Genomic DNA, 22,987 nt, shown 5'->3' on the forward strand with positions numbered 1-22,987 from the left:
ATCTTATCTTCTTTGACAATGGCTCCTAACCCAGTACTGGGGATTGAACCCAAAGGCACTCTACCACTAAGCTACACCGCCAGTTTTCATTTTTTATTTTGAAATGGGGTCCCACTAAGTTGCTGAGGCTGGCCACAAACCTGCAACCCTCCTGCCTTCACCTCCTGAGTTAATGGAATTACAGTTATAAAGACTTTAAACTACAAAACTATGATAATAAAAACAGCATGGTACTGGCACAAAACTATACTACAAAGCCATTGTAATAAAAGCAGTATGGTACTGTCAAAAAAAACCCAAAAAACAGATACATAGACCAATGGAGCAGAATAGAAGACTCAGAAACAAATCCACACACTTACAGCCAATTGAATTTTGACAAAGGGGCCAAAAACATACACTGGAAAAATGATAGCCTCTTCAACAAATGGCGTTGGCAAAACTGATTAACCGTATGCAGAAAATTGGAAATTAATTCCACTTTTTCACCCTGCACAAGAATCAATTCAAGATGGATCAAAGACTTGGAAATCAGACTAGAGAACTTGAGGCTCCTTGAAGTGGGCAGAGGTCCAACACTGCAACACATAGGCACAGACAAACACTTTCTCAACAAGATCCCAAAGGCACAACAAACTAAAAGTCAAATCAATATATGGGATTGCATGAAACTGAAGAGCTTCTGCACAGCAAAGGAAACTGTCAAGAACCTTAATCGAGAGCCAACACAATGGGAGATTTTTGTCACCTACTCCTCCGATAGAGGACTAATATCTAGAATATACAGAGAACTCAAGAAACTCACCACTAAGAAAACAAATAACCCAATCACAAAATAGGCAAGATAACTAAATAGGCACTTTATGAAGGAAGACATTCAAATGGACAATAAATGCATGAAAAAATGCTCAACATCAGAGAGATGCAAATCAAAACTACCCTGAGATTTCACCTAACTCCAACTAGAATGGCAATCATTCAAAACACAAACAACAACAAATGCTGGCGAGGATGTGGAGAAGTGGGAACTCTAAGACATTGTTGGTGGGACTGCAAATTAGTGCAACCACTTTGGAAAACAGTATGGAGGATCCTCAGAAGAATGGGAACAAATCTACCATTTGATCCAGCAATACCACTTCTGGGTATCTACCCCAAAGAATGGAAACCAAACTACCAAACTAATGCATGTGTATCTATGTTCATAGCTGCACAATTCACAATTGCCAAACTATGGAACCAGCCAAGATGTTCATCAACAGATGAATGGATTACAAAACTGTGGGATATGTACACAATGGAATTTTACTCAGCCATAGAGAAGAGCAAAATTATGTCATTTGTGGAGAAATGGATAGAAGTAGAGAACATTATGTTAAGTGAGATTAGGCAGTCACAAAAGTGAAAGGTCACATGTTTCCCTCATATACAAAAGCTGGGGAGAAATTGGGACATAGGAGGGACTCCAGACAAAGGAGAAGAAACCTGAGTGGAGTGACAGGGGGACCTAATTGAGGGAGAAAAGTGGAGAGAGGGAGACTTGAAGAGGGCAACACCTCCATGGCCATGATGCACACATGCAAGCTTATCAGTGCCATTCACTGTGTCAAGAGGAGGAAGGTGGGAACGGAGAGGGAGGGGCATGGCAACTGGGGAGGGCTGAGTGCTGTGCGCATGTGTGCCTCTATCACCCTGCACTTCACCAAGATGTATGCTTACAAAGCATAGCTAGATGGATGGATGGATGATAGGAGTGTGGAATATTTGACTGAACCAAATATATACATGGATAAAAAGAAGACTTCTATTCAATTTAGTCTAAGAAGATGAAAAGGAAAATAGAATGGAAGTGGTTCAACTAGTTTTTCCCCTTTTCCATTGTAAGTGGAACGGTGGTGACCTAGAGAGGTGGGTTATGGTAATAGCTGAGCTGCGCAGCAAAGCAGGACCAGGGCTATCAGAGTCTTTTGGGTCATAATTTCTGGCAGCAGATTTGCAGAGAGACTTAAGAACAAAGATGGGGCCAAGCGGTCAAAGCAGGGTCAGGGTATTACTTGGCTCCCCTTCCCTCCACCACTAGACCCCCCAACACAGACACACATGGTTTGGGGATGAATAAGCCCATGAACTGATTTTTCCTTAGCGTTATTCTTTTGAGTAGCTAAGGAAGGTTTGAAAATGGCTACATCTCAAGAGTCATTTGTCAGGCAAATCACACCAAAAATGATTGTGTTTATGTGCATATCTTTGGAAGGAAAGATGACTATCGCAATATTAGTAGACTGGTAAATATTTAGTGGTTAATTAAGAGGCTGCAGTGACTATGTTTATTTGTATTTTAAACATGAAATTTAGTCTATACAGGCATCAATATTTAAGACATATTTTTTTTTTTTTTGCCCAGGATGGTTTCTGGCATATTCTAGATGAGTCAGACCAAACAAATGTCTCCTATGTTTCTCCAGAGTAAACATTTCCCAGAGGCAGAACTCCGCCCTTGGCCCTGCCTATTAGAGCACAAGCTTGCTTGAGCTTTTCTATAAACATAAGAAGAGGAAGAGAATGCTAAGGAGGAAGCCGAGAAACACAAGACAAGAAAATTATATGAATAAATTAAATATTGAGCCCCTTGAGGAAACAAGCAGGTTTGACTGTTTTTGTGTCTGGTGAGTTGTTTGCTTGTTTGTTGTAAAAAGAGCTCCTCAGCCACGGGCAAAAAGCAGAACAGCAATAGTAACAACTCCATGAAACAAAAGCCAGGAATTAGTGAAGTCAATTAGTCTCATTAGACTACCTAGTACAATTACACTCATCAAGCTCTAGTTAGGAAGGCCATGAGAAAGTAGGAAAAAATTAAAATACAACGAAACATCCCCAAGTTTCCTAAGCATGGGCAGGAGAGTCTCCAGGGGAAGTTTTCTTGATCCAGACTGGAAAACAGAGGTAGCGAAAGAATGATGAATAATGAACAGTCGATTCTGCGGGATCCAAAGAAAGGAACTTTACCCCGGGAATCAAAAATAGTCTCTTGACAACTTACTGTAATTATACCATCAGCCAGCAATCATAGAGAATATTTTTTGATTGAAGCAGGTCTTTAATATAGCAGAGAGGCCATGAGAGAAGGAACTGTTAATGGTATGGTAAATAATGGCAGTATTCAAAAAGGTCTGTCTTTTAGGTTTTAAAAATAAAATTTCCCTTTACTAATGCAATCACTTCATGCAAGTAGGCTTCAATCTATTCCTTTTTTCTACATTGGATGGATTGATATTTCTTTTGTAGAAAGTTCTGACATAATTTACTTCAACTACAGGTATATAATAGTTTAATACAATGACTCCTATAATCTGTAACTGGCAACTAAGTATACAATCTAATAACCCACTCATTGAGGTACCTTTGATTGTTATGCAATAGATATCACCTCTAACATTTCTCTACACAGTAAAAAAGTCACTTTTTTATATAATGTAGAAAATCATCTTTAAAGACAGTACATGGGAATTGTGGCTGACCCGAAAACTGATAAGCCCAGTGAACTATAATGAGTCAGAAATGGTATAAGCCACTTGAGCAAACTGATGTCAAGCCCATTTGGGGAAAGAAGAGACACCCTCTCAGAGAAAAACCGTAGAAAGAAGAATTGCACTAAAATGTTGTAAAGTGATTGGTATTAATGAGCAGATTGAAATCCATCCAAAACTCAAAAGTTTCCTTGGCACTGTGTAAAATAAGGTTTTTAAAGATATGAAGATGTACATCTAATAAATTTGATTCTTAAAACTTCTGAATTCTTCTAAGGAAAGACGCTTGCTATCTAACCAAGAAAGTAGAAATTAAGGATGTACATAAGGCTCCAAACAGATTATTCAAAGCACAGTAAGAGGACCATGCCAATTGAATTCAGAATATTTAGGAGCAAGACTGATTCTAGGTTTCACAATGCCAGCTATTCCAAGGCATATCTGAAATTTCTACTTAGAACAGTACCCCTAGGTTATTCTATGGTCACTGTTTGAGAAATACTGATTATTTATTACAGGTTTTTTTAAGCTATTCCTTTGATGTCCTAACAAAATTTCCTACACTCTGAGTGAGGCTACTAATTTTAGTGCTAAATTTATGCATTGCCCTATTGCCAATGACACTGATGATACAAGGTTTTATAGGATTAATAAACAGCCTTACTTTCTGGAAGAGAATTGTGTTATCTGTAAAGCCTAATCTCCACTGCCCACATATATATATAAAAGGCTAAGTTGAAATCTTTGAACACTTCAATCAAAAAAGGTTAGTTGAGACATAAAATGATAAAGTATTAATGCTTATCTAAAATTTTAACTGGCACATAATAGTTACACATATTTATGGTATTCAGTGTAGTATTTACACATATTCACAATGTGTATGTTCTAACTTCCTAGATGACAAAGTATTTCACTTAATTACCAATGTGTGAAAAAATTTTCTACTTTTCGATGATGATAATGATGATTAGAAAAAATGGAGAAGTACAATTTAATATTCACTAAGTAGGACAGGAGAAACTCATACTGAATGTGTGTTTATAGCACCCACAGAAAAACCAGTTAACAGGATTTCCTGAACGTGACTGTAAAAAGGCTTAAGTTTTTGGATTTAGACATGTAGTCAACTGCAGAGGTTTCCAATAAGCTCCCAAACTTTCCATGTCTTTCTGGTGAACTTAATTATCACAGTATCTTTTAAACCCCACACGGGCAATTTCTATTAATTATAATGCTCCCTACTGCTGAGAGCAAAACTGATCCACTGCACACTCGAGAGTGGGTAAGCCTTGTCAGCGGGTCACTTGTGCCTCCCAAGGTTTCCTTTTAACACAATTAACGATGGTGACGATGGTGGTGATAATAATAATAATAATCCTTAATGCTTACTCAACACATTCTATTAAGAATAGCTGGAAAATTAACTAGGGCTCCCAGAATGTCATTTCCTTGACAGTGAAAACATAGGGTAGCATATTCCAAAGGTCCAATTATTCTGACAATAATTTGTTTTTGTTTTTTTCAGAAATTAGGTCCTAAAGATATCCTTGAATTAAAAAGACTCAAAATATGTTTAATGAGAAGCTATTCAACAACTATAGATTTACTACAAAGCTATATACTCTACCATATAAGTTTTTGCTATCTCAGAACTCATCTCAAAATAATCTCCAAAGATTATGTATGTAGCAGGTAACTCTGCTTAATAAATGGACAAAATAACCTTATAGTTCACTACTGAGTTTTCAAAATATGCCTCCTTATTATTTTAAGTAAGTAAAAGGAATATACCCAGCAGCTATACCAGTTACTAAAATTGCTAATATATTTTTGTACCCTTAACAGCTTTAAGAGTGAAGACAGTATCTTTCCATTTTCTTTTTCTTTTTTCTTTTCTTTTCTTTCTTTTTTTTTTTTCGCAGGTCTGGGGATGGAAGTCAGAAGCATTCAACGTCCAAGCTATACTCCCTGCCCTATTTTTTTATTCTTTATTTTTGAAACAGGGTCTCACTAAGTTTTGGAAGGCCTCGCTAAGTAGTTGAAGCTGTCCATGAACCATGATTCTTTGGTCTCAGTCTCCCAAATGCTGGGATGACAAGCATGTGCCACCATGTCTGGCTAGTATCTTTCATTTCAAAAATATAATAAGGCCAAACCTGTTTTTTGAAGTTCTAATCATAGATAGGTCCCAAGTTGAATTATATTTATCTTTAAGAAGATATATATGTTTGTATATATGTATGTATATATACATAGATGTATGTGTATATGTGTGTGTGTGTGTGTGTGTGTATGTGTGTGTGGAGAGAGAGAGAGAGAGCTATATAACCTAAATCTATCTTGTATTCTCTCTATACTTGTCTTTTTCTTTTTATTGGTACATTGTAGTCATACATCTTAGTGGGGTACAAGATGGTGGAGGCATATATGCACACATCACCCAATTAGCCCTTCCCCAATTCCTGCCCCCCCCCATGTTTGTCTTAGTGATTGACTTTGTTGTGTTTGAGAATGTATGTCATGTACATTAGAGAATTTCCCTCTTCCCCCTCCCATCCCCTCAGTTAGGTTACCTTATTTGCTCCTCTCTAGTTTCTCCTTTGTCTAGAGTTCCTCCTATGGTCCATTTTCCCTAGATTCTGCATATTAGGGAGAGCATCTGTTTTCTTATTTTTTGTGACTGACTATCTCACTTCAGCACACTTGTCTTTATCTTTCCTTTTGTTATTTAAGGTTTACTCGCATCATCATTTTTTCAATGTCAGTTGGTCATGAAGCTATTATAGATGGTTAATTCATCCCTATTTCCTTGGGAAAGTAAAATGAAAAGGCTAGACAATCTTACTTTTATGATCCTTCCTATGAGTGTAAGATTATGGTACAGCCATTAAAGAATGGCATAACTACCTACATAGATTAGATGAAAAATTGAGGCTGAAAAGAAGTACTTCCCATTTGAATGTAAATATTTCTTTTCTTTGCTTTTTTTTTTTTTGTATTGGGGATTGAGCCCAGGGACCTTTCTCACTAAGCTTCTGAGGCTGTCCTGGAACCTGCAATCCTTCTGTCTCAGACACCCAAGTACTGGGATTACAGCTGTGCACCACCATACCTGGCTTCAATGTAAATATTTCTAAAACTGTTTCTAATTAAGTAAAATGTATTCACTTATCATTTATTGTTGCGACAGTCTCACTGTGTGGCCCAGGTTGGGCTTGAACTTGGCTACCCTTCTGCCTCAGCCTCTCAAATAGCTGGGCTCCACCATACCCCACTGGGAGTACAATTAATTATAAGGCACTTTTAATTGTGTGGGCCCAAAAGATGGTTATTTTCCCATGACTTGAAGATGGGATCATGACAGAAGGGGGACCTTACCCCAGCCTCCAAAAATAGGTATTAGAAATATCATTGTGTTAGTCTGTTCCAGCTACCATAACATAATACCACAGACAGGGTATCTTTAACAACAGAAATGTATTTCTTATGGTTTTTGAACCTAGGAGGTCCAAGATCAAGGTCTGAATTAAGTTGGTTTCATTCCAAGACGTCTTCTTTTGACTTGTAGGTGGCTCCCATGTAACTGTACTTACATTATCTCTTCTTTGTGGGTGTAAGGAAAAAAGCAAGGTTTGGGGTATCTCTTCTTATCAAGCCACTGTCTTAGTCCATTTAAGCTGCTAGAACAAAACCCCTTAAACTGGGTAGCTTATAAAAGACAGAAATCTATTGCTCACTGTTTGTGACACTGGTACTAGCAGATTAGATGTCTGGTGAAGAAGGCTCATTCCTCACAGGTGGAGATTTCTATGTGTCACCATGATAGAAGGACAAGGCAGGTCTCTCTGTGTCCTTTGGGAGTGTTTCATGACCTAATCCCCTCAAAGGCACTACCTCCTAACACTATCACTCTGGCAATGAGATGTCAACATTATTAACTTGGGATTACACTGAAATCATAGTAGATATTAATCCCATCCTGAGGGCCCACCCTCATTACCTCATGTAACCGTAATTGCTTTCCAAAGGCCTCATCTCCAAACACCCCCACATTGAGGGTTGAGACTTCAACATGGGGAATTGGGGGGGAGGCAAACATTCAATCCATAGAAATCAGGTTACCTGCCATGGCAAGCTTTTGTCATCTTTACTAAGGAACATAGACTTTTACAAAGGTCGCAGACTGTAATACGTTGAGGTCAAGTAAGAATTGAATGATACAAGCATCCAATCTGAATACTTACTCCTTATTGTGAAAAAATTACCACTCCAATCCCACCTTCGGGCGGTAACCTTGGTGTTTGCCTTGATTGACTATTTAAATGCTTAAATCTTTACTTTACCTTGTCTACTTATGCCCTCACATTACAATCATTTCCACAGTGAAATTACATATCACTGATTGAGAAAGTGTTCTTCCAAGTTTTCTTCAGCATATAAAGGTCTCCTTTCACAGAAAGAAAATGCAGTATTCAGAAGGCTGCTTTTTATCACTGGGGATAAATTACTCTGCATGGGTAAGAGTGTGACGTCCTCCAGTTAACCAAAGGTCCAGCCTCAGCAAGACACTGTGGAAACAGAAACCCAAGGTATAATTTTTGTCCTTGTTCATCACCACTGTTTGTCTATTTTCTCTACTTTCAGAAAGACCGGAAGCATAATTCATTGAAAAAGCTCCAATTTCACAGAGTAAAACTTAAGTTTAAATTAGTACCATTGGGTATCTGATTTTCTTAATAACCCTCACTGTAATTCAACACATGACTTGGGGTTCTGGTCATCTAAGTAGATGTTTCTTGTTTTCACTTAAGAAACCACCAAACCACTGCTGACTGGAAAGTTTTGCATGAGTTCGGCTAAAAACTTCATAAAAACATTCTTAAATGGTAAGTTTGATAGTCTTTGCCTCCAATGGTATCACAAAACTTCTATAGAAAGACAGAATGGAATTTTTCCCCTCTCTTTTCAGTTATTTCAACCCCTGAAGTCGTTACCAGTAGCTCCTTTCACTAATGATATAATATTATAAATTCATATAAATTCATGACGCTTTAAGAATGTCTTCAAAGGAACACTGAGTCTACATTCAGATAAGCAGATTTCAAATTAATTCATGCCTACTAATTCTGAGATTTAAAATTTCTTAGTTCTTTATTACTTCATGGATATGACAATCATAATCAGTTTCTGCACACAGTGTGGGTAATTTAGCGATCTAAAATTAGTATGAGCAAATTATTTAAAGACATGCTGCATAAGAAAGAGATTAATCAGGTCATATAAATGGCTGGAGTGTCCCAAATCGGAGGTTGCACTTATTTTCTTTTTCACTAGTAGTCTTTCCAAAGGTATTAAAGATTCCAATTTGTGAATTTATGGAAAGTAAAATTTTGTGTTTTGTAGAAAATCCCACAATGATCTGGTATCTATAGTGGAATTTAAGCATTTTGTCCATTTATTGATTGAGAATTTTACAAAAGAAATGTCTAGTAAAGTTTAACATACTGTGGAGAATTATTAATAGTGTTGATTAACATAAACATTATGCTAAGTAAGATTAGTCTATCACAAAAGTAAGAAATCGGATGCTCTCCCTAATATGTGAAAGCTAGGGAGAGAATGGGTCATAGGAGGAACTCTAGATGAAAAAGGAGAAACTATGGATGAGCAAATAAGGCGACCTAACTGAGGGGATGGGAGGGTGATGAGGGAAATTCTCTAATGTACATGACGTACATTCACAAACACATCAATCACTAAGACAAACATGAGGAGGGAGGGGGTGGGAGTGGGGAGAGAATTGGGGAAGGGCTAAATGAGTGGTGTGTGCATGTACGCCTCCACCATCTTGTGCTCCATTAAGATGGATGACTACAATGCACCAGTAAAACTTTTTTTTTTAAAAATAAGAGCATAAACTAGATGACTTATTTATTCATATTACAAATCATTTTACTCTAGATGACTTATTTATTCATATTACAAATCATTTTACTCCAACAAATCTGGGCCAATTTAAACTTACTATTTAGTTTCAGCTATTTTTATAAAATTAAAAACTTATGAAAATGTTAATCTTTCCTGAAATATAATAAATAAAATCTTACAAATGCATATATATATAATCTAAATGCAATCTCATAAAGTATACATGCCATTTAATTTCTATTTTATTTTAATACTATTTGATAAAATGAAAGTGCCTATATAGACAAAATTGATAAACTGAATCTTGAGTGGGTATTAGTTTTTGACTTTATAACATCACAAATTCTTTTTTGGTGCTGGGACCAGAACCCAAGGCCTCACACACGCTAGGCAAGCACTCTACCACTGATCTAATCCCCTAACCCTTATGTTATCATTACAACTTTTAAAAACTGTTTTATTAGGATATCTTCAATTACTAACGAAATTATAAAGTACATGTTGGAGCTGTAAACTCAATAGTTTCTTGTCATCATGTTTTGGATACTTAATGAATTAATCAAGAAGCTTTAATCTTTGCAAAAGAAGACAAAATTGTTAGAGGAAAATCATTAGACGTCATATTGCTTTACTGTTACATAAACCTCTAAGCCTATCTAGGTTATATCAATAACTTAGGCATGAAATTTAGATATTTTCATAGTTTCCATAAAGAAAGACAAGATTCAATGAGGCAGTGGCCAAAATATATGATAGAAAACTTGTAGTTGAATTGTAAAAGAAATTTCAGAATCCGGTCATGGGACTTTTCATCCTCTATAATTGTATGGGCTAATTTCTTCTAATAAATCTCTACCCATCCTATTGTTTGTTTCTTTGGAGAACCCTAATATATCCCTCAAGCATTTCTGGAAATATCTACTATATAGCATCTACCCAGCAAATATTTTTAATACAAAATTATCTGAAGGATATTTAATTTACAGGGACCATGAATCAAATAATCATATTACCTTTAAAATATGGAGGCTGAGCCTGGTGTGCTGTGCATGCCTGCAATCCCGTATTTGGCAGGCTAAGGCAGAAAGATGATAGGTTTGAGGTCAGCCTTAGAAATTTAGTGAGATTCTCAACAACCTAGTGAGCCTCTGTTTCAATACAAAACATAAAAAGGGCTGGTGGATAGCTCAGAGGTAGAACACTCCTGTGTTCAATCCCTAATACCATAGGGGAAAAATATGAGGCTTAAAGGCTTGTTGAACTCCAAGTCCCTTCTGCATAGTTGAGACAGTTCATAGCCAATGTGATGGAGACCAAATAGGGAGGCTTAGTTTCATCAGGTCTGAGGGGCTTTCCAGGATGTGGTATTTTCAGTGTAGAAACCAGGAAAGTCCCCAGCAGACCAGTCTAATTGGCCACCTGAACACTAAGAGACTGAAGCAGAGATTGTTACTCCGGGGAAAAATAGAAGCTTCTAGTCTGCTTTCTGCTAGACTATACCTGTATTAGTAAGCCTGGAATTGCTGATATTTCCTCTCCTATTAGAATATCATTTCCTGCTGGATGCACCATCCTATTCCCACAGACAACATTTGCGTCCTCTAGTTTTCATACTATCATGGTTACAATTTGCACCGAGAAGATACTAGTTTCTTTTCAAATGGTCACTTTAAAGCCAATCATATGAATTCTACAATGATTTCTAGTATCATGGTATCACTCACTGTTCAATCATTTCCGCCCTCTTCTTTACCTCACCAATGGAAGTGCTGGGATTTGGCTGACTATCTTATATCACTTGCACATGGACTGCATTTACTGTGCACCATATCAGATACTTTTCCTTTTTTCCTGTTCAGAAAATAGAGGCTGAGTGGGGTCAGGTGGTTCACAGAGGTTAGAGAATTAAGTCACAGGGTAAGTCTGCTGCCCAATATGGCTTTGTCTTTCCATATTAAAAACGACTCTACTTATTTATTAAGTAGATCTTATTCATTAAGTAGATCTAACACTCCTGAACACAAAGGAAACGTGACCTGAAGCTTGTAGATCAAGCGATCTACTAAAAAACATTTTCTCAACTCTGTTTTGTGTGTAGCTTACATATCTTCATGGTTGACTTTCCTAATTATTCTCATGAGACCATAAAATCCAAATCTCTGACAGACCAATACCGAGTTGCTTTCCTTTATTTTTATCTTGGATATGCTGTTTGTGTTTCAAATTTTCATAGCAAACATTACTCAGAAATTAGATTCCTCATAATATTTCAAAAGAAAACCATATTAAAGAGCCTGAAAGATGAGGGAGGAAAAAACAACAGCTCTGGCTTTTTTAAAAAACGCATACTACCCATGATTGAAGACTGAATTTCAGGGCATCAGACCAAACCATTTTTCTTCAAAATTGAAGTTAAAGTCCTCTTTATTTTATTTTTTTCTATTTACCATGCAAGAAAAAAAACACCAGCAAGCCATAATTCACTTTGGTGGAAAAATTTCTTGGGGATAATAATCTAGAAATGGCTGTAGTCTGGCAATTCTAGAGTGCTATAATAAAGAAGTAGTTTCACAGGAATTTTTCAAATAAAACCTTTTCACTTGGAAAGATAGCTGTGCTTTAGTCAAATTCACATAATGAAAGGAAAAAAGCTTCAAATTAATCTTGAAAGAGTACATAAATACATGAAAGCCTTGAGACATATTAATGATATCAAATCAAGCTATAAACTCAGGCAGTTTATTGAGCAGAATACCTGAAAAGTCAAAATATACACAGAAGCAGCCATTTTAAATGTGAAGAAAATATCAGAACAAAGATCACTGAAAGACAGACTTCTAGTTCAAATTGAAATGCCTACAGGGAAGTTTTTATTTGAATTAGGTCCATTCTAGAAGATTCCAAAATTGGAGTTCACTGAACCCTAACTTACAAAAAGAACTGCCAGTCGAGTACATGTTACTGCGGTTTATTAATGCTGGTGTTACCTTTGTGGATTTATAGTACAATCAGGGATCTTATACCTGCCTATCTATTCATGTTTACTCCAACACCAGAGAAAAGAAAACAATACAGACTTCAAATATACAATTACAAGGTGTAAATTACTAACAAACTCAAATTCTAAATTTTATTTCTTATCCATGTCTGTCTCAGGTTGATGGAACTACTAAACTTTTTGTTGGATACATGCATATCTATAAAAATTTTCCTAATTTGCCTCATATAACGTCATTGCTTTAGGATGTACAAACAATGTATAGCTCAAACTGATCACCTATTAAACTGGAACTCGAAAATTACAGTAAGAAAATATAACTTGCCATGATTTACAAACCAATAATTACCAATTATGTAGACAGTGTTATACACTGAATAAGGTAAATAGCTATTTAAATATATATCTCAACAATGCTGGTACACATTATGATCAGATTAGGGTGGGATAATAGCACAGTCACTTGTGAAACAATGTCATCAAATAATTAAAGCCATTAAGTTCTAATGTCCTTAGAAAAAAATTGCCTTATTAAATTAGATGGATGAGCTGTCCCGTGTCATGAGCCTGGATAGCCCTATTCTACATTTAAGATATACAAAAATATCACCGAGCTGAAAAAAGACATTCAAATAAATATATAATTTCCATCTGATTATTATAGTGATCTATCATATTGAAACCATAATGCAGTGTTTTTTTATCAAAGGATGGTTCCTATTGCAATTCAAAGACTATAGCTGAGACAATAAAATAGCCTTCATGTTTCAAACATATTTTCTGTCATCCGCTGGGAGCATCTATTTTTTTAAGTTACCTATATATTTGAGGTAGAAGAGAGCAAAATGGTGTTATTAAAGTTGTAAAATTGTAAGAAGAGATTTGGCAATTTTAACATGATATTCAGAACTATTCCTTGGTCCTCTTTAAAATTATTTTTATATCTCCTCAACTGTCAACAATGCACACTAAACTATTTACAGATGAAATATGATGAATCTACTTGAAAACATTCCAGCCACAAAACACAAACACTGAGTAGGGAAGAGGAAATTAAACTGAAAAAAAAGTTGTGGAATCTGGGTAACAGTTATATCATGTTAATTATATATTATTCTCTCTACTTCAATGTGTCGGTGAAAATTTTCAGCATCTTAGTTCATTCCTATTGGCTATCAAAATACCACAGACTGGATAACTTATAAAGAACAAAAACATATTTCTCACAGTCCTGGAAGGTAGAAAGTTCGAGATCAAGATGGCAGCAGATACGCTATCTGGTTGCCACAGTGTGTATCTCTCATATCCCCCCAATGCTCATGTGTTGAAAGCTTGGTCTGAGAGGTGGGGCTTTGGGAAAGTGATTGAATCAAGAGATCTCTGACCTCATCAACGGAGTAATCCATTGATGGACTATTAGTCCATTGATGGACTAATAATCTGAGGGCATTATTACGAGGTGATGAAACTCTAGGAGGTGGGACCTAGCTGAAAGAGGTATGCCGCTGTGGGTGCATCCTAGAAGGGGATGTGTTACTCGGCCCCTTTCTTTGCTTTATAACTTCCATGAGCTGAGCAGCTTTCCTCCTTCCTGATGTTCTGCATCTCTTCAGGGCCAAAGCAATGGAGTTGTGGGCCATAGACTAAAACCTCTGAGCTACTGGAGGGCTACTTTCAAAGTTGTCATTCTCCAGTATGGAGTCCTAGTGATAATGCTGACCGACACCCTGGTAAAGGCTCATTCTTTGCTTTCAAGATGGCACCTTGTTGCTGCCTCCTCACATGGGAGAAGGTGAAAGGGCAAGAGGCATGAATGCTGTGTGAAGCCATTTTTAGAAGATTTATCCCATTTACCAGGGCAGAGCCTGCAGGACCTAATCACCTAAAGGCTCCATCTCTTAATACGATCACATTTGTGAATACTAAGTTTAATATCTGAATTTTTTTTGTGCAGGTCTGGGGATGGAACCCAGGGGCATTCGACCTCCGAGCTACACCCCCAGCCCTGTTTTATATTATTTATTTTGAAACCGGGTCTCACTGAGTTGCAGAGGGCCTCACTAGTAGCTGAGGCTGTCCACGAACTGCGATCCTCCAGTCCCAGCCTCCCAAATGCTGGGATTACAAGCATGCACCACCATGCCCGGCTAATATCTGAATTTCTAAGGGGTATATACATTCAAACCATACCATTCTGTAAGAAAAATTTCTAAATTGCTTTTATCACAATCCATTCTATCTTTATGGGATTGATCCTAGTACATATGATTGATTCTAGTACATATGATTCAGTGATATAGACATGAACTGCATGTAAAAACATCATGGTGTATTCTTTTCTGTATCAAAACTGAAAGCAAATCTACTTCTGAATGATATTCAACTACAAATGCATAGCTGTTTTAAAATAGTGTAAAAGCAACCAAATTTCTGTTACACCTAGCCTTAAAGTAATGTAACTGACGGCTTTATGTCTCAAAAGTAGTTGGATAATCTAAGGGCCAAATTAGGCATTGGTTCCCTGATATGAATCAATCCACTGTCTGCTTGAGAAATACATGTGGGACTGTGAAACACAATGAAATAGACAAGGCCTTCCCCTAATCATCAGAGTTTGCAGATCGCCAGAGGAAATAACATTAACATACCAATCAGCAAAGAGCTGAAAAGCTATACTGTCTGGGTTCTGGTAATAATTATAAAGGAATTTATCAAAGTGAAGAGCTTTGAAAAGGTCTCACTTAGAAGATTGGGACAGAAACAGTCTTTTTAAAATGAGTAAAATTTTGGCAAACCAAAAAGAATATCATGCTGCCTGCAAAGTTAAGTATAAGCATATGGATACTGGAGAGAACCAAGCTCAAAATAAAGGGCATGTGACGGAGAGGACGAATAACAACAGCACTGGTAATAAGAGCAGACATTTATTCTGGGCCAAGCATGACTCTTCATGTTTTATATATTTACATCTAGGAGTTACATTATTAGTAGTAATAGCTCAATTGTACAAATGGGGAAACTGAGGCTCAGAGAGCTTGGGTAACTTGACCAAGGTCTCCGAATTAAAAATGGTAGAACATGGCTTGGATACCAGAAAGTCAAGATCCACTACGTATATGCAGGCTGCCGTGCCATGCTGTCTAGTGGGAAATAGAACTCGGATAGGGAGTTGGGGAGTAGATAATGGACTTCCCAATTTATGTCAGTGATACTGGCTCTGGATAGACAGCACAGAGAGAAATTGTATCTATATCATACGTTCATCGCATACGTCTCTGATCCCAACTCTGACTTCACTCCCATCTTGACTTCAAACAACCACTGCTAGCCAGTTGTAGTGACACACACCTGTAATTTCAGTAGTTGACACACACCTGTAATTTCAGTAGTTGAGAGGCTAAGATAGGAGGATTGCAGGTTGGAGGACAAGCCTTTAATGAAACAAAATGAGAAGAGAGGTGTAGCTTGGAGTTAGAATGTCCCTGGGTTCACTTCCCGGTAAAACACACACACACACACACACACACACACACACACACACACACGACTACTACTTTCAAGAACCATCCAAAGTTGTTCAGTGAGGAAGTTGAGAGCTAATTCATGTTCTTTCAAGTCAAAGAGCCAGAAAATCGTGGCACTAAGTTTAAGCAACGTGGCGGGCAGTGCACACCTTGCTGTTGGATCTCAGAACTAAAAACCCGCAGACTCTGTTTCAGTCCTAGACTTCACACTCCAATGCACACTTCTCTCAGAACTATAATAGAATTCTATAGGCTGGAAATGGCAGTGCATTTAACTGGATCTTAGCCATCTGTCTCATATCTAACGACACAATGCAGTAACTATTACACAATAATTTACAGCCCGTTGCGTTTTATTGGACTTCAAGCAGATAAAAATAAATAGTGCAGATATTTTTAATAATCCTTTCCATTATCGTTCAGCTCAATATACAAACCCCATTGTTTATTTGGCAGAGTAAATCCTGAGACCCAGAATAAAGTTATAGACTCCATGATTACGATTATTAATAGTCTCTTCTCATACATTAGCTGTTACATCTGACCTTGACACCTGACTATTTCTTAGGTTTCTTGTTTATTGAATCTGATGATTTAGACTACTTTTCTAAGTACCAGAAATATCATCTTCCCCAATTCCCCCCTGTGAGTAACAAAATTAACTCTGGTGGAGTATAAAGTATTTGCATTATCATATCACAACTAATTCCCTAAAGCCAACCATCTTGCTTTGCCCAGGACTTTCCTGTTAGGGACACTGAAAGTCCCACATTGCAGGAAAAACTCTCGGTTCTGGGCAAGCTCAGTCACCCTAGTTTCTGGCACAGCTTTTAAAATGTTAGAGACAAATGCATGCACCTGGCTCTATAGAACTATTTTTGCATTTTGTTTGATGAAACAAAAATTCATTGTGTAGGTGAAAAAAATAATAAAAAGAAACACTCTCACCCAGCCTCCTAGAGAGATATTTAGTCTTGGTAAAGGAACTCTTTCCACTTAAAACATAAGTGAGGCGGGGCGTGGTGGCACACGCTTGTAATCCCCGCGCTTGGGAGGCGGAGCCAGGAGGATCGCGCAGGTTGGAAGCCAGCCGCGCTGGCTTAAGAGACCCTGTTTCCAAATAAAAATATAAAATAGGTCTGGGAGTGTAGTCCGGAGGTAGAAGGGCTTCCAGGAACCCCAGTACCACACACACACACACACACACACACACACACACACACACACTAACCCAAACATAAGTATCTGCCTTAAACTTCTTTAATCAACAATGAGAGAAGTAAAAACACTTTTTATTAACCCCTCAAGTTACATCCAATGCTAACACTGTGCTGGGGAAGTAACATACAAATATTGTAGTGCGGTTTATGTATGTGTGTGTGATGTGGTTTTCAGCAACTGCAGCAATTTACAAACATCTTATTGCAACATGAAACTCAGTGTTAAAGCAAAGTGACTCACATATATTATTAAGGTATTCTTTGTGCGTTTGTGTGTGTGTGTGTGTGTGTGTGTGTGTGTGTGTGTGTTACTGGGGATTAAACCAAGAGCATGAGGTGCCAGGTGATGAGATACACTACCAGCTTTCTTATTTTTTATTTTGAAACAGGGTCTTGCTAGGTTGCTAAGGTTGTCCTTGAACCTGGAATCCTCCTGTCTCAGACACCCAAGCACTAGGATAAATGGTGTGTGCCTCTCTGCTAAAGCCATAATTTTATTTGAAAGCAAAGAAGGGCAAAAGGAGAAGATGATATCTGAGTCAAATGCCTCCTCCTCGGATCCTGACTAAGAAGGTAGGCATTATTTTTCAACACACATAATAGTTTCAAAAGCACTTGGGAAGTGATCTCTAAGATTTACTCTTCAGAAAACGCTACAGGAACATTCTTCAATTCTAGAAACAGTATATTCTGGGGAGGACAAAGAATAAATGAAATAAATTTTATATTAAAAGCATCAAAAATATTTTGAAGACATTTGTCTTTTGTTTAAACAGAAGTTCTTTATGGTACCGAGAATAAATAGAAAATGAATTTTACAATTACAAATAATATACAAAATATTATTTTCCGCAGTCTCCTATTCATTCTTCAGAAAACTTCCAAAAAGTATCTTGGGTGACTCTAATGAAAAAAAAAATCATGCTACTCAGAACTAGATTTTAAAGCAGAATTAATAATTTATTTTATTTGCTCACTGTAATAAAGAGAAAATGACAAGAATAGTATATTTATAAAGAAAATCAAGCTTAGGTAGTACATTTTATTATTACAGATTTTTATTATAGAACAAACACATTTGAGATTAAAAACTTAATTACACATCGCACTTTGGTAAATGCAGAGCAGAAGGTATAAAGGAAAAAGCTGGTTTTGTTCAAATTAAATGTGTAAATGGAGATTTCACGTTTAATACTGGGAAAGTTCTGTGATAAGACCTTAATCTTAGACTATGTAAAACAGAGACATCCATACATTTCCTTGGAAATTTTTTTTTGCTACAGATGACATGAGAAAAGCAAATATAAAACCAAGCAAACAAACAGAAACAAACTGCATGGAAAGTGCTTTGTTTCTGATGTGTTCTTTTGTTCATAGATTTGGCCATGACAGACATTACTAATCAAACTTCATGATCGACTGACAAATTCTGTGTTCAGGAAGACTAGTGTTTGCTCTTATTGCAAGCTCTGGCAGTATTATCTCTAGACGTCCCTGTCCTAGAGCGCTTTATGGGCCCCCACAGCAGGAAAAGAACTCACTGTGCTAACAATAGCAAAAGAAAGGAATACTGGCAAATACATGTACTACTGGATATGTATTCTCACTTTGCTGTTTGTACTCTGTTTTATCCAGGGTTTTTGTTTTGTAGTGTTTTTTTTCCATTTTATTTTTGCAAATGGAATGTGTTAACACTGAGTTGAAAGTTAGGGACCTGGGATTTTAAACTTGGCTCTGACACTAATTGTTCATGTAATTTTGACGAAGCTGTTTCACCTCTCAGGGATTTATTTTATTTATTTATTTATTGGTGATACTGGGGGTGAAACCCAGAGGCTTTCTACCTCCGGGCTATACTCCCAGACCTATTTTTATATTTTATTTGGAAACAGGGTCTCACTAAGTTGCCGAGAGCCTCACTAAGTAGCTGAGGCTGGCTTCGTACCCGTGTGATCCTCCTGTCTCAGTCTCCCAAGCGCGGGGATTACAAGCGTGCGCCACCACGCCCGGCTTCAGGGATTTAGACTAGAATAGTCACAAGATGGCCTCTGAGCATCACTCAGTTACTTTAAGTCAAAGTCAAAAGTGAAAGCAAGCTGGGCATGGTGGCACATGTCTGGAATCCCAAGAGTCAGGAGGCTGAAACCAGAGGATCTCGGGTTCAAAGCCAGCGTTTGACAACTTAGCAAGACCCAGTTTCAAAATAACAAAGAAAATAGAGCTGTAGGTGTCCCTCAAAGGTAGCATGCCCCTAGGTTCAATCCTCAGTACCCATGCACACATGTGTATATACATATACATGTACATATACACGTATCTGTAGGAATGTATACATGTATATATAAAATCAAGACGAGCTATTACATGTTGTCACTACAGAATTCCATTATGAAGAAAACATACTTGAATTTACAAAGTTAAATTATTAATCACCTTTTAAAGGTGAATTATAAAGAAGCCTCCATTTTCATTAGTCATCCTCTAATCTATGACCTTGTTTGCATTCCTTCACATTAATTATCCAATCTGTAAACATGTTATTTATTCATGAATGCATTTTCTTGTTGATCTTCCTCCACAGCATGTAAGCCTCATGAGCTTGGAGAATTTTCTAAACAACTCTGTCAAAAACACCTAAAAGAGTGCTAGGAATAAAGTGAGCACTCGGTCTCTACCTCTACCTCTACCTATGGAGTAAATCAGAAAGAAGAGGCCCTTTGCATCACAGCCATTACGACAATTCATTCTAGAGTAAACGTTTTTCTAATTACCATGCCTACTAAACTAGTAGAGACCCACGTTTTCTCCCAGAAGTGATATTTTAGTCCTTCTTAAGCCCGGTTGTATGAAGACTGTAAAAGGAAACTCAAGAAAAGAATGTTTCATAAGGGCAATGTTATTTATTCTATTTGTCTAAATATAAGCAAACTCTCTTCTTAGAATGACCTAAAACATAAAATATTCAGGATTTTGCTAGTCACACTGTTGATTGTTCAGCCAAGAACAGAATGTTACAACAAACCGAGCAAGTCCCATCCACTGAAGAAAATAAACTGAATTCACTCTTCAATCTGCTCTTCAGATTTTATTTTTCATGGGTATTCAGTCTAATACTGGAGTGAAGACCTAGTCCCACCCAGTGAGCCTGAGGGACGGGCCTAATGCTCCAACATTTGGGAAATACTCTGCACTTTGGCTTCCCCTTGGAGATGTAGAAAGCACTGGGACCAGAATCAAGGCTTTGAGAAGTCCTACATCAAAAACGCTTTGCATCTGTTTAACCTTCTCTGTGAGCAAAACATGGTGGGAAATCAGATTATCCACCCACAGCATTGATTTGTTTGCTGTTTTGAATGTAATAACTGACAAGTTCCTAGTAGCTAAACAGTTGCTAAGTTCATTAAGACTGCACAGGATATGGACCATCAGGTGAATAAGGTACTTAACGTTATCAAGGTTCTAGAATAGTCTTCTAGATCTGTACCCCCCACATGCCTAACGTGGTTGAGTTACTTCATTACTAGTTAGCAGCTCCTCAATCAAAACCATGGGACAGAAAGAGTTGTTCTTAAAAATGTCAAATAATTTGGCACAGCTTTGGGAGGGACACACACAGAGCAGAACAGCCAGGAAGGAAGACAACAGGCGGCCACCTCGGCCGTGTCGCAGCTGAGGCCAGGGGGTGACAGATGCGGCTGCCAAACCACCCACACAATCAGATCATTTGGCTGCTCTCCCGCCACCCCCAGAGAGGGGCTTCTAATGAACTCACAAATGACAAATTGTAAGACCTTTCTCTTTAGAGAGGAACATGGTTTTCTGTAAAGAATGCCAAAAGAATTAATCCTTTGTCACTCATGTTTATTTCTCAAGAGGCTTTTAGCTCTTTGCTGGTTCTACAGCTTGATATGACAATCGTGTAGGACACGTTTGCTTCCCCCCCCCCCCAAGAGGAAGCCAGACTTCAGAACAGCGAAATCTTGGACATTTTCCAAGAAGAGAGATTGCAAAAATCACACCTGTGGCACTAACACACATCAATTTTCCTCTGGTGGTTGCCTGCCAACTTAACTCACCAAATAAACAGGGAAGGGAGCTCCAGTGCTTTTATACAAGGAGCCAGGACATTTGCTTTGAAATGATGAGTCAAGAGATGATAAGTAACACCATTTATCAGTGGGAGATAGCTAAAGACAGACAATTGTAAAGATTATTCTGAGTGTCGTTGGCACCTGAGCCTTGAATTCTGGGAGTTATGCAAATTCTGCTTAAAGCCAAAGAGACTCTTATCTCAGGTCTGCCAGTGTGGTTGTACTGATATATCTAAAGTGTTGTCTCAGGCAGAGTGGCACATTCCACTGGCTAAATTGATGAGTGGTTATTCTTTCAGATGCCCTGGGGCACTACTGTCCTGCTGTTCTCTGCCAAATTTAAATACTGATTCCGAGACCAAACTCTGTTCTAAACTATTGTTTCCCACGCATGAAACTGTTATTTCTCTACATAATAAACATTACATCTCTGTAGATGAACAGCATCATTATCTATATGTCACCAGGTTCCCCTCATTTAAGGAATGAAGGTTATTAGGATGCTGCCTCTCTTGACCAGAACAGTGTGGCCACTGGAATATAATTAGAAGAGAAATTTGCAGAAATCCAGTGGTGGACATGAGGGTTCATTCCCATTGCTTACCAAAGGATGCACACAACTGCCAAGAATAAGAAAGGTCGCTCCACTGCTGTGGTATAAATAGATTCCAGAATTTAAGGAGTTATTATAAAGAAAAACAAACGAGGGGAAAATAATGAGTGAAATAGGAGAAAAAACTCAGGGGAGGGCTGGATGTGTGCATGCATGCCTCTACCATCTCGGACCCCATCAAGATGGATGACAAAGCATCAATAAAAATGAATAGGTAAATAAATATCGAATACAAAACTTTAATAAATGGGATGAATAAGACTGTGAAACAGGACATATAAGCTCAGCCTCAAAATATGGGTAGGGTTTCTGCCTGCAAATAAGTGTAGAGGTAAAGAGTTGGATGGTCTAGGTAGAGATTATTATAAGAGCAAAAGTATTAAGAGTAGAAAAAACCAGATAGTTGTTGGGGGCAGTGTATAAAATGTGTGTTAAAGTTTAGCAAGAGATGCATTAGAGACAGGTAAAGCTAGAAAGATGAGTTGGGGCCAAACCATGGAGCCTCGAATACCAGACTGAGGAGAGACTGAAGGTTTTGGAGGAGAATGATACTATCCATGAATTGCAGATGTATCTAGCGGCAGTATGGAGGCTGGTCAGAGTTTAATGAAACAGTAGGAGAGGAGAGGACCTAGTTGGTTGTGAAAGGGAATTCTGTATGGAAAAAAGGTGAAATGTAATCCCACGGCAATTAAAATAACCTGGATACATACCTGCAACCTGTCACTATTGAGTTTTACTACTTAGCACCGTCTATGTAGATGACTTATGATGACCTGAAGCAAAAACATAACGCTTTGCCAGGTTATTCTTTTGAATACAAAAGTGATCAATCATATGCAAAAAAGCAGTTTTGTTTCATACATTTTTTCTGCTTGGATCATTAATAATAGAGGACATATAAAGAACTAAAACCTAGCATCCTTCCTAGACTATGTGAAAGATGAATGTGATACCTTCCAAACATAAAAAAGAAAAAAAAATATTTAAGACTTCAAAGCTAGCATTCTTCTGTGACCCAGGTCGTGAATCAAAACAGAAAAATAGTCCTACGTACTGCTGTCTCACTTTATTTGATAGGGA

Source organism: Muscardinus avellanarius (genome assembly GCF_963383645.1).
Source record: "Muscardinus avellanarius genome assembly, chromosome: X".
NCBI classification, from domain to species: Eukaryota; Metazoa; Chordata; class Mammalia; order Rodentia; family Gliridae; genus Muscardinus; species Muscardinus avellanarius.